We start from the raw sequence: 12713 nt of genomic DNA, 5'->3' as shown, positions 1-12713 counted from the left end.
TAGTCAACCTGTGGAACTCCTTGCCAGAGGAGGCTGTGAAGGCTAGGACTATAATAGAGTTTAAAGAGAAGCTGGATAAATTCATGGAGGTTAGGTCCATAAAAGGCTATTAGCCAGGGGATAAAATGGTGTCCTTGGCCTCTGTTTGTCAGAGGCTGGAGAGGGATGGCAGGAGACAAATCGCTTGATCATTGTCTTCGGTCCACCCTCTCTGGGGCACCTGGTGCTGGCCACTGTCGGTAGACAGGATACTGGGCTAGATGGACCTTTGGTCTGACCCAGTACGGCCGTTCTTATGTTCTTATGTAGTTCTTTTTTGAACATTAAAAAAATTCATGGAGGTTGGGTTCATCAATGACTATTAGCCAGAATGGGAAGGAATGGTGTCCCTAGCCTTTGTTTGTCAGAGAATGGGAGTCAGAGAATGGATCACTTCCCTGTTCTGTTCACTCCCTCTGGGGTACCTGGCATTGGCCACTGTCAGAAGACAGGAGACTGGGCTAGATGGATCTTTGGTCTTACAGTATGGCTGTTCTTATGTTTTTAGCGGTCACTGCTACAGTTTAAAAGGCAGCCTGTGCAGTTTATCTTAGAACAAAGATATCAAATATTGAGACAAAGAAAGTAGCAGGTAAAATTGTGAATCTTAAATATGAAGCTTATGCCCCAAAAGACATTCACAGGACAATGTGGATCTATCTGGTTACTTCAGTCTCCAGAATTTTTCCCTTATGGCCACACAGTATGTGCCAAGCCAGTCCTAATGTCTTCACACACCAAATATATATCTATCTTGATGTCTAAGTGAAGAGTTCGATGACCTTACCATGTGATGTGGGAGTGAAATATGTTAGTACATGTCACAGCTGGGTTTTTTTACATTGACTTGTCCTTTCCCAAACACTTTCTAAAAGGAGATAATGAATCCCTTACCCACCTTGGAATAAATCTGCAACATATTAAGCATCTCGAAAGGCTATGAAACTCATGCTGTGCCAGACTGGAAGGCAATGATCATTCAAAGCTCTGATAATCAAGAAAACGGACAGATAGTCTTGGAACTGGATAATCCTTGAAAAACAAGATACAAATTAAATCCAACTTGGTCATCTTTTATTTTTGTGCTTGTTTGGCTCCAGCCAAATGAGGTTTCTTTCCACCCTTAACTGTAAACAGGATTTAAACTGAAGGGAAGGCCCAGTATATATGATGAACCCACCCACACAGTTTTGTAAACATCCAGAAATCCTGCATGTGGAATCACTCAGTCATTAAATAGAAACTTGTGCTTTCACTATTCCAGTTTCTGTGTAGTTTTCTGCAGCCCAATATAATGCACCATCTTGTGACAGACAAGTAACACGTTCTGCTGATTATAGCTCTGAAACAAACTAATTTATGATCTGAGTACAGGACAGCCTGAGGACTGTATTTAACAACATCCTCTGGGATGCATCTGCTTGCTGACAAGATGCAGCAGTAATTTTGGTAGGCTTCCATATTTCCATTTCAGGGGTTGCTTTCCTTTCCAAATAGCTGCACAGTAAAAGAAGGAACAATCATATACCCTTTGTTCAAGGAAGGTCTTTGTGATATTAGATTCAGCAAAGGTATTCAAGAACAAATATTAAATATTTTGCTTCTGAATAGGCATGCTGCTTCCTGTAGTACACAGATTTGCTAGTACAGAATGAGAGTAAACACTAATTACGCTTTCAAGATGGTCTGTTTGGTGTACCCATCATGCCAGACATAATGCATTTAACAACACAGAACAAGAACTCTGTTCTCCAGGTTGTGTATGCGAAGGTTGGAGAGTAACAAAGGTATTGGTTTAATTACCACATACAGTAATTGATCTGTACAAGCTCACAGCTAACCAAAGACCTGGTTGCCCCACTGAGGCTGTGTCTACTTTGGCATGATTTTGCGCAAGCAAAAACTTGCTGCCTGTCTATACTGGCGGAGAGTTTTTGCGCAAGAACACTGATGTTCTAATGTGTGAAATCAGTGCTTCTTGCACAAGAACTATGATGCTCCCGCTCAGGAATAAGCCCTCTTGCGCAACTGTTCCTGCGCAAGAGGCCAGTGTAGACAGGCAACATGAATTTCTTGCGCAAGAAAGCCCGATGGTTAAAATGGCCCTTGGCATGGATGCTCTTGCGCAAAAGCACATCTCTTGCGCAAAGGCACATGCCAGCGTAGATGCTCTCTTGCGCAAATACTTTAACGCAAAAACTCTTGTGTTAAAGAGTATTTGCGCAAGATCATGCCATGTAGACATAGCACCAGAGTAGACTGAGCAGATCGTCTCAGGCTCAAATTTACACAACATTTAGTCCACTGCACTGAAATTAGTAGATTGGCTTGGGTTTAACTGAGGGTAAAACATGGCACATGGAGTCAATAACCATCCGTAGACTAAAAAAATCTTGACACTATCTTCTTGCACCCTACACTGTATAGTCTTCTCAGGTCACAGAAGTGTCATTTCTGGTCCTGGGACCTTGTAGAGGGCAGAAGAGAGATTGCCCATGTAGTTATTTCTCATATCTCTGCCTAACGCCCTACAATGATGGACTTTACTTAGTGCAACTGAATTACCCAGAATGTTAGAAGAGACATTCTGGTCTTTGAGCTGGAAGCAAGAATCTTCTGGAAACAATGAAGATCAGCTGATTTCTTCAGATCCATGCCTACACAATATGCAGTAAGCGTTCAGTCATCAAGAAGAGTTGAGACTAGGAGGGAGAAGGTCATGTATAGGAAAGGAAATTATGGTTGGAGAGAGAAGGAGGGATTTCTGCACATTTATCTCTTGTTAATCAACAATATACACATTAGCCTTCCTTATTGTACCTCTAAGCCACTCAACTGCTTGTATTGAACAAATGGCTAGGCATTGAAAATACTGGTTAACTAGCACCATTACTGAATAATGACTATACCCTCCATACACATATGCTATGAGATTGGCCAAGATTTATAATCCCTTTGGGCACCAAATTCCCTGTATAAATAACTCTGCCAAAACTGTATTTTCAGTTTGCCTCTTTATAGTCAACCTACCTGGACCTTCTGTTTTGCCATAAACACCACTCTTGATGTTCTCTTCTCTCACTCCAGACTTCATACTGAGTAGAGCATACTGAGTAGATTGTGCTGCTAGCTAGGCACGGTCAGAATCTCCCCCAATTCTGAGTGTGCTATTGGAAGTCACTTACACCTATTACAATGAAAATTTCCTCTTCTAGTCTCCTGCCTTCTAGTCTTCTGCAGGACCAGGAAATTACTCTTTAAAATCTAGATGAAAACATTCCTGACTTGGACCCTCTCTCTTTTCTCACTCCCACTATTTGTAAACTGCTCTAACTCCACTGACTTCAATAGGACAGCTCTGGATTTAGACTGATGTAAGTGAAAGAATCTGCCCCTAAACCCGAAGGAAATACAAGGACAGCTTTACACAGATGGATAACAATGCTAAATGAGAATACAATTAAGCCCTGATGAAATATTCAGTTTTAACCCACACTACCCTAACTATGTTAAACAATCACGTATTAAGATTTGGAACATAGTCCTGAAGATTATATTCCACAGAAAGGGTGCCTAGGTAACTAATCTTCACCAATGAACAGTGTCAAGGAATCCAAAATACCCATGTAATTTGTATGGATTTTTACTCTAGATTGATGCCTCAATTTCTGCTATGAAACACAGAACAGAAACCGTCATTTAAGACTCACTGCATTATCATTTTAAAAGTCTATATCAGTATATAAATCTTCATAGACTTCTCAGGTACCAGCAGCGATTTTGCTTTTAAAACAAAAGAACTAGGCTGGCCCAAACACTTATTTGTTGGCAAAATAGATATTTTTAAGTAAATGTCAAAAGCATACAAAACCCTTTCATAACCACCTCTATATTAGGCTCTTCTTTGAACACACGTGAATTCATCCAGTGCAGAATCAAGCAGTAAGAAAACATTGGACATTATATTCCCTCCTGAATTTGAGCTTCACAGTGAACCTGAACTGCTGTAATAACCATGTCTTGAAAGATAAAGCACACACTAATAAAAGGCTGATAGCGTATGACATACCAGTGACCAATCCAAAGAAAACTAAAGCCCAGATCTTCCAAATCAAGGTTCTCTCTAAACTGCATGGCAGCACGGCCCCTCAGCTGCTTAATGAGCCCTACCCAGAGGGGCTCAGGACTCCAGGCATGGAACTGCCTGGCTGGGAAAGGGGCACTTCTCCCTTTGGAAGAATGGCAGCTCCCTGCTGAGGACAGAGCCGCAAGTCTCTCCCAGTTGCTGAGGGAGAAGTGCCTCTCCCCCAACTTGGCAGCTCTGTGTATGGAGCCCTGAGGCCCTGGCTGGGTTGGGCTCATTAAGCAACTCCAGGGCCAGGCTGCCATGCAGCTTACTGGAAACTTTGTTCTAAATGTTTAGGTCTGTATATGACTCCATCCATGAAAGTACTCCATAAACTCTATGGGGCTATTTCCAGTGGATTTCAGCCTTAAGAAAACAAAGAAGAAATCTTAGAAAGTTAAAACTGGGGCAGTGTCCAGGAAAGAAAACTCTAATTGTACAAGCACCTATTTCATTTTTGTTTGTGAAACTCAATACAACTGTTCACAGATTTTGAGTCAGAAGGCATCTTAACCAACATCTAGTGTAATTGCCAGCATAGCATGGGCCATAGAACCTCAACCAGTAATATCTGCACCAAGACCATAACTTGTATTTGAGCTAGAACATCTCTCTTAGACCAGTGTTTCCCGTGGCTCCCCTTGACTGGAAACAGTGAATGGGAGCCACAGGGAGCTGTGAGGGTCCAAGGCTATGGACCCTTTAGGTAAACAAAGTGGTGCAGGTCTGCTAGCAGCTTTCTCAAAGTGGGCCTATGGCCTATGGCCCACTTTGAAGAACACTGTCATAGATCAACATCCAAATATGTTTTAAAGACTTCAAGAGATGGCGAATCCTTCACTTCCCTTTACACATTGTTCCTTTTCCTGCTGTTTTCACTGCTCACAATAAAAAGTAAGGAAAATCAGGAGTGCAGAAAATAGCATAGTAATGATCATCAAAATCTTTAATAATTGTCTCCCATAATCTATGCAAAAAGAAAAAAAATTGTAATCAGAAAAATATTTTTTGCTGTGCTCCAGAACTGATGATACATTTCTGGTTTCCAGTCATTATTAGTATGCGTTGTGATGACACAATTCCTAGTAAAGTTACATTAAAGCAATCTTTACTTAGACAGAAATTTCATTACACCCCAATTCAGCAATAACCGACTCTCCATTAAAATGCAGTGTTTCTCCAGCACCTCATGAAATGTGTGTGAAGTTGGTACAGCTGCAAACACAGTCACATCTACTTATAACTTTAAAAGTTGCCAGTAAAATAGACTTGTTTGATTGTTTTTATTAAGCCATCTACTCCAGCTACTCTTGTAATTTCTACATTTCAATGTATTCTAATTTCATTTATTAAACTTTAGAAAAATCATACTAGTAGATGTCGTGCCCTTATATTTCCTGAAGCTACAACTGACGTGTAATAAATTTCCCCTGTGCGTTACAAAATAGGGCTGTCAAGTCATAATAGCTTTATTACGGCTTCTGCTTCAGTCTTTGCTAGCCTTTCTATGCACTGCCAAAATCCTCACTTACCCAAGGGAAGTTATATTCAACAACAAAGAGGAAAAATTGTGTTCAAATGAATTGTTCCCCTACCAAACAGATTAAATAGGTTGTTCTCTGGATACTAAAGTGAAGGAATAAGAGGATGAGAGAGAAATGGTGCGGATAGACGAGGATCAAGAAAGGAGCGTGTGTGGGTTCTTTCCCTTGTTTTATTCCTGAAACAATACATTGCTATTTGTATTAATTTCTGTAATACCAAAAAAACAAACAAAAAAATTAGAAAAGCAGTAGAGTCAAGTGACAAAGACTCCAGACTGTGAATAAAAAGACCTCAGTTAAATTCTTGTCTGTACTATTGACCTTCTGTGTCTCTTTGAAGTCCTTCATCTTTCTGTACCTCAGTTTCTCTGAAAAATAGTGATAATGATATTTACCATCATTGGCAAAGTACACTGAGATCGATAGCTGGAAAGTGCTCTACAGAAGCTAATTATTATTATGGGCTTTGAAAAAAAAACAAAACCTTCAACATCTAAAAAAAACCCCAATTGCTCAGCACACCCAGAGACTCTTCACATAATATTCATTCCTGTGACCATAATGTCACCATTGCAATCTTTGGCATGAAGCCTGTTTGTGATGAAAGAGGTTAAAGAGGGGCTAACTCCCAGTCAAGAGAGTAATTAAAACTGAAAAGGAACAATACGATTGAGAGGCGCAGCACTAAAAATGCAGATGACGATGGATATTGAAGATAACAAAAAACTGGTACCTATGATGACACTGCAAATTGTTAAAGAGAATATGGTATTCCTAGCGTATGTATAATAGCACATATGGTCCTCTGTTGATACCTCCCCCCCAATAATATTGAAAATAATTGAGTCTTCGCTGGTGAGACTTTTCATACTTTTCAGTACAGTTTTATATAATTTACCATTTACATTGCAGGAGCTCCCCAATGTCCCAATCAGAACTGGAAACTTGATGTGTACTCACAGGAAACACTGGCCCTGTTCTGAGCTTTCTATCTAACTGAAATCCTTTTAAATCCTTCATCTCCCTGCAGCTGGCTCACTGAACCCCGGATGCCTCCATACACCACTGGTCTACCTCCAAACTCCAGCTGGCTGCTGAGTTCTCACATATTATCAAGTATCTAGACAGACTGAGCTGAAGCTCTTTGCTGCCTGAAGTATCTCATGGGCTTCCTAGGGGGAGGAACTCCTCTGTTCTTCCTCTCAGGAGGTGCACTGTAGAGTAGCTTCCCTACTAACCCCTTGCTAAGGTCGGCATGAGGTGAGCTCCACTGCTGTCTCCCATGGGGATGCTGAGAGGTCAGTAAGAGAGGAACTCTGCAGCTGTGTTCTTTAGCAAAAGCTTACGTAAGGAGTCTGGAATAAAAGAGAGTAACTGAAATGGTCTTTTAACATAAGACATTTTATTTGCGAGTGAATTTAATTTTTGTTTGACTATTTATTGCTGTATTTGTATTGTCTGTAGTTTTTGTGAATAGACATAGCCATTATATCAGCTTAAAACTGGGTACCGACACTTAAAAACAGGACTTGCAAGAGTCTCCTAGCAGAATGAGAGAGCAGTTTGCAGGCACTTACACGATGTGCAGTGACAGAGCATTTGTTCATTCATACTATACTATCCACTTCACACGTGCAACATGCCCTTCTTTAGTTGAGAACCTTATTGAACTTACTATGCCCCCCGACTCATGTAATGCACACCTTTCAGTAGCTCCTGATGCAGTAAAATCAAACCAACTTTCATCTCAGCACTCCAACACATCTCAGAGAGGCCTATTTCCATGACAAACATCAGCTTTCACGCCCCACCCATTTCTATTCCAAAAAGTTGTCAGATTTTACTGAGGAATGTATTACCTCTCTCCACCCATGCACATCCTTTTCTTGTATTAAACATCTTCATATTTTGAGCGCATACCTTAATAGAATAATAATACTAATTTAAACATACACGCACATCCCAAAACCAAACAATTATAAGAAAGCAGAGATCTAGACCTGGATGATTGCAACCTAACAGTGAAAGCTTTAACTTCAGACAAACAGGAGCTCTATTCAGGGCTTATCTCCACTACATGGTGGATCAATGCTGCAGCAATCAATCAGCTAGTAGTTGATTTATCATGTCAGCAGAGATGCAATAAATCACTCTCTGAGAGCTTTCCCATCTTGGTATTCCACCAAGATGGAGAGCAGCTCTCGCAGAACTTACTACATGGAAGATGCTGCAATATGTCAACTTCAGCTACGCTATTTGCGTTGTTGAAGTTGTGTAGGGTAGATCAATGGGAGAGGGGGATTAGTGTAATACAAAACACTGAACTTCACAATGAGCTAGAAGTCTTTCATCAGTAGCCTACAATCCCACAACTTTAGCTTGCTACTGGCTCAATTGTTATGCTAACTTCTCATCATTGACCCAGCACTTTAAAATACTTTAAAGATAAAAATTATTAAAAGCCTCCTTCCCCTCATTATCTGGGATAAAGTATGCACTTTGCAAGGAGAAAGTTACATATATAGTAAAGTGACCTTACATGAAAACTGATTGGGATAATATTGTAGTGGAAGTAAGTCTGTTTTTTTTCCTCAGGCACTTCTAAGACATTCAGAACTTAGTATAAAAAGCTTCACAGTCAAAGTTTTAGATGCTCATTGAGGTACTTTGATTACAATACCTGTAAATACTGCAAGAGTCAAGATACTTTTGTTCAAAAAACCTACATTTTTATTTTACACACTTGAAAGAGATTTATGAAACATCACTTTCATGGTGCATGTGATACTTTACGTGATACCTCTGGAGAATGAAGTAATTTTAGCTCTATAGCCATGCTCTGCTAAGGCTAAGTGGAGGAAACAGAATGCTCCCCAAGAGATCTCTCTGCCCCTGCCTCTTAAACTTGGTATTTCAGGTACTCAGCTAGTCCCTCTTTTTTTTTTTTCCTCTGCCCTTGGAGAATTAATCAGTGCTTTGCAAACTGTAGGTAAAGTTTCTGATGACTCTCCTGAGCCTTCTAGGATTTTTAAAACCAGCAGAACTAAATGTTCTGTGCATACTAGTGGCAATTTCTCCCCAAAGCCCTAAAGGGGAATTATCAAAAGATAGTGTTTTAGCTAAATGTTCTTAGAGCTAACTATATTTCTCTTGTGTGTTTTTAGATCCATTCAATTTTTATGAGAGTGTATAATATCTATATATCTCTATCTAACTTCAATACAGTTTTAGTCCTAAAATGCAAACAAGCCATTAACTCATGGGAAGCTAATACTTAAATGTTTGCGTGTTTTACGTTATGAGAAGAAACTTTAGGACAGAAAAAGATTTAGGATTTATCACCAACTGAGAGTAAATAAAACAGTCTAACAATATGTTTTGAATATGTCCTTTTAGGCAAGTTGCAGGGAGCCATTTTCAATTATTTATTACTTTTGATCCTGCCCCCATCCACTCATCAAAGCCATAGTTTCAAAGGTAAGAGTAGCAACTTAAAGAAAAAACAAAAGCATTTGTGTTCTCATTCCATGCTCCTTCTTCAGTGTCTTCACTGAATTTGGGCATCTCCAGGAGGAGGAAAGGTCATTTGCTTTTATGGTTATTTGGCTCCTAGTTTCTCAACAGATATTTCTGCAAAGAAGCCAAAGTTGTTTTTTAAAGCAATATCGTCCTGCAACATGGATACAAATTATTTGGGAAATCCAAATGATTCTCAAAGATTCTTCTCTTGCTGGGGGGAAGTGGGAGGGGAGATAGGCTACCACTATAACAACAACAACAAAAAGTCCATAACAGGTATTTACTTGCTAGAGGGGAAAAAAATACCTCAACAACTAAAATGGCCATGTTAGATTTCATTGTGCTTGGCAAACAAAATTTTAAGGACAAGGCCCAGAAATACATGCTAGCAGAAAAGTTCCTATAAAAAGATGGCCCTGCATCAAACCAAGTGTTAACTAAGATCAGCAAGACATTGGAGAAGGTGTTATTATGGGAGGAGATTATTTTGGTGTGCGATGAGATACTTTTGGGAAGATAACTTAACCCTGTTTTTTGTGGTTTTTTTTTTAAGGTTCAGCCTAAATCCACTTTAGACCAGGTTTGCTAGGAAAAAAAATCCTGCACAGTTGTGGCTGTGGTGCCAATTAAAGTGATCATAGTTAATGGACTGTTTGTATCTATGATTGTTCATATATTGTAAGGGTCCTTGTTGATCATCTATTCTGACCTTCTGTATAACTGAGGCTACAGAACCTCAACCTAGCAGGTTGGCATTAGAATTGCCCACATGCTTTCAGTCAACATTACATTTAGTTATTTTTCTGTTTTAGGCAAATGTAACATGCGAGAACATAGAACTATCCAGGACACCAATTCAATATTTTTATACCTATCAGTATCCCAAATCAGTTTATCTTTTTCTGCCACATATGGGAGAATACCTTAGGAAAGGTGTAGAGGGTAGATAAATGTAAAGAGTTCATTCTAGTTCTCTTTTAAGAATAGGAAATCTCTCATTTTAAGTACAGAGATGAAGTTACCTTTTTAAGTGTGCCCATTATATTAGCAAAGGACACTTTGGCTTGTTTGAAGTAATCAGTAATGGGAGAAGGGTTTCATGTAGTGTTACATGATGTCAATGATTCACTTGATATGAGACCAAACTTTTTCTCTATTTTGCAGGCACTTAGCTGTTTGTATGAACTCATTTGCTAGATTTTTTTGAACCTTCTGGTCTATTTATTTTAAAAATATTTCTGCGGCATATATTACAAAGTGCTTTTCACAGTTTATGTCTTATGCAATTCAGAGAGAAAAGGGAAAGGATGTAGATTGAGAAAGAGGAAGAAAGGGAAAGAAAAAAAGAGAGGTGGGGGGACAGGGAAGAACTAGACAAAGAGAATGGAAGTTGGCAGAGAGAAAGAAAAGGGAATAAAGTAATGACATAGGGAGAAAGAAGGCAAGAAAAGATAGCCCTTTTAAACTAGAGATTTTATTTGTTCATGTTATTTCCTATGTTTCACTGTATTTCCCTGGCAGGCATCCCACAGCTCCATAAGTTAGAGGAAGGGGAGTTGCAAAATCATATCATTGTAGGGATTGAGTTTTATTGCTTTGCTATTGCATTTAGGCATATATTAACTCTTTTAATGAGGCATTGATTTTTAAAATTATATACAACAACATCAGGTAATAACCCTCCACTAACTCCCCAAACAAATACTTGAGGAGAGAGGGAATGGGTTTGGAACAAAAAATAAATGTCTCAGCTTTAATGGGGAAAATGAAAAGCAGGGAATGATTAGTGCTGATTCACCAGCAGCCAGCCCAAAGGGAGACTGCATGTTCCACTAGTAACCAAGAATTTGAGCAGCCAGCTAATCACTCAGCAAGCCACCCACATGCCAGACTAGATGTAAGGGATATTAGATTATATTAATCTCTATAGATGTTAACTGCTCACTGCCTAAGTTACTGTTTTAAGCATGTGCAGCTGCATTTGGATACTTTTTAAAAATGTGCATCTATTTTTCTCCAGGTTGCCTGACATACATTTCAGATGTTAAAAGGGAACATCTTGGTTTAACAATCCATTTAGAAACATCTTTGTGGCCTAAACTTTCCCCTAACTTTATACACAACTTAGTCTTGACTGGAGAAAACTTATCTTCTTCATCTTATCCTGGGTGTCAGGTCACTGTGCAAGCATCTGACATCTTTGCCTGGACAAGGCATCGCTAAAATCCATGTCTATCATCATCATCATCTTTGATGCAGTCCATCCACCACTTCCTTAGCTTTTCTCTCGGTCTTTTTTCTAACAGTCACTTTCTTCTGTCATGTTATCTTCACCAGGATCTCTTCAGGACCAGCAAAGTTGGGCTTTCTGGCTTCTGTTGGCCCATGACTAATGTGAACTTCCATCCTAAACTTTCATTTTGACATCTTGGAGTCCAAGCAGTTTTATATTTGGGGTGAGTTATCAAAGAGCAATAATAGATAGTAGCTAGGAGGGAAAACATTAACCATTGCATAAACTTAATGGGATAAATTGAGAGGCATGTCTAAAATTCTAATTGGAGTCTACTTCAAGAGCCCCAACCCTAATTTCTGGTACACGTTCCTTTGGATGTAAAAGACATGAATTTAGTCTTCCTTGTACTCACAAATCATTAGAATAGGAATAAGGAAGTGAAAAGGGCTCTTAAGTAGATTTAAAGAGTCAATCAAAGACTAGGTCTACGCTTGCAATTGGTTGACAAAACTTTTGTCGTTCACGTGTATGGCAAGTGCAAGTGTGAACACTGCTTTGTAGGCAAGAGTGCTCTCCTGCCAACAAAGCAAAAGCTGCTCATGGGGTTTAGAAGTGTTTTATCAGCAAAAGTGCTGGTAGTGTTTGCATGCACCTACTTTTAGCAACAGGGCTTTGTCAGTGCAGTCTTGTTGCTATAAACTGCAGAATGTAAATGAAAGGGAAATATACCTCCTTACACATATGTATGAATTTGGCTCTTTCATGAATCTCAAAATTCATCATCACCTACAAATATTTCTATACTATTTCTTGGGGAGCCACCCCAATCTCTTGCCTGCACCTACATTTTATATTCCTAATTTCAGAAATTTTCAAAACAATTTTTAATGAGAACTAGGGTGAGAGGTAGAAAGGAGAAAGAGAAGCTATAACAAAGGCACAGAAAGGGAGGGGTATGTCCCGTCTTAAACTTTTTTAGCTTAAGCTCAGATTCAGGGGACTGCTCAAACTACTTAACTGTACAAAAGAAAATGGGAGCTTTGAGAGCAATGAAAAGACTGTGAAGACTGAACCAACCACTCTAAAAAAATCATTTTAAGAGGTAATCTTTATGTGCATGGACTCATGCTCAACAGGTGGGAGTGTAACTTAGCTCTGCTGACCTGAAGGGTACTTATGTGAATCCCTGGACACAGCACTCGACAAACAAACAGTCCTGCATTGTGTTTCATTCAAGCAAATTACTTTT

This window comes from Pelodiscus sinensis, chromosome 1 (assembly GCF_052426305.1).
Source record: "Pelodiscus sinensis isolate ZL-2025 chromosome 1, ASM5242630v1, whole genome shotgun sequence".
NCBI lineage: Eukaryota > Metazoa > Chordata > Testudines > Trionychidae > Pelodiscus > Pelodiscus sinensis.
The sequence above is the reverse complement of the archived record's forward strand: the minus strand, read 5'-3'. Positions refer to the sequence as shown.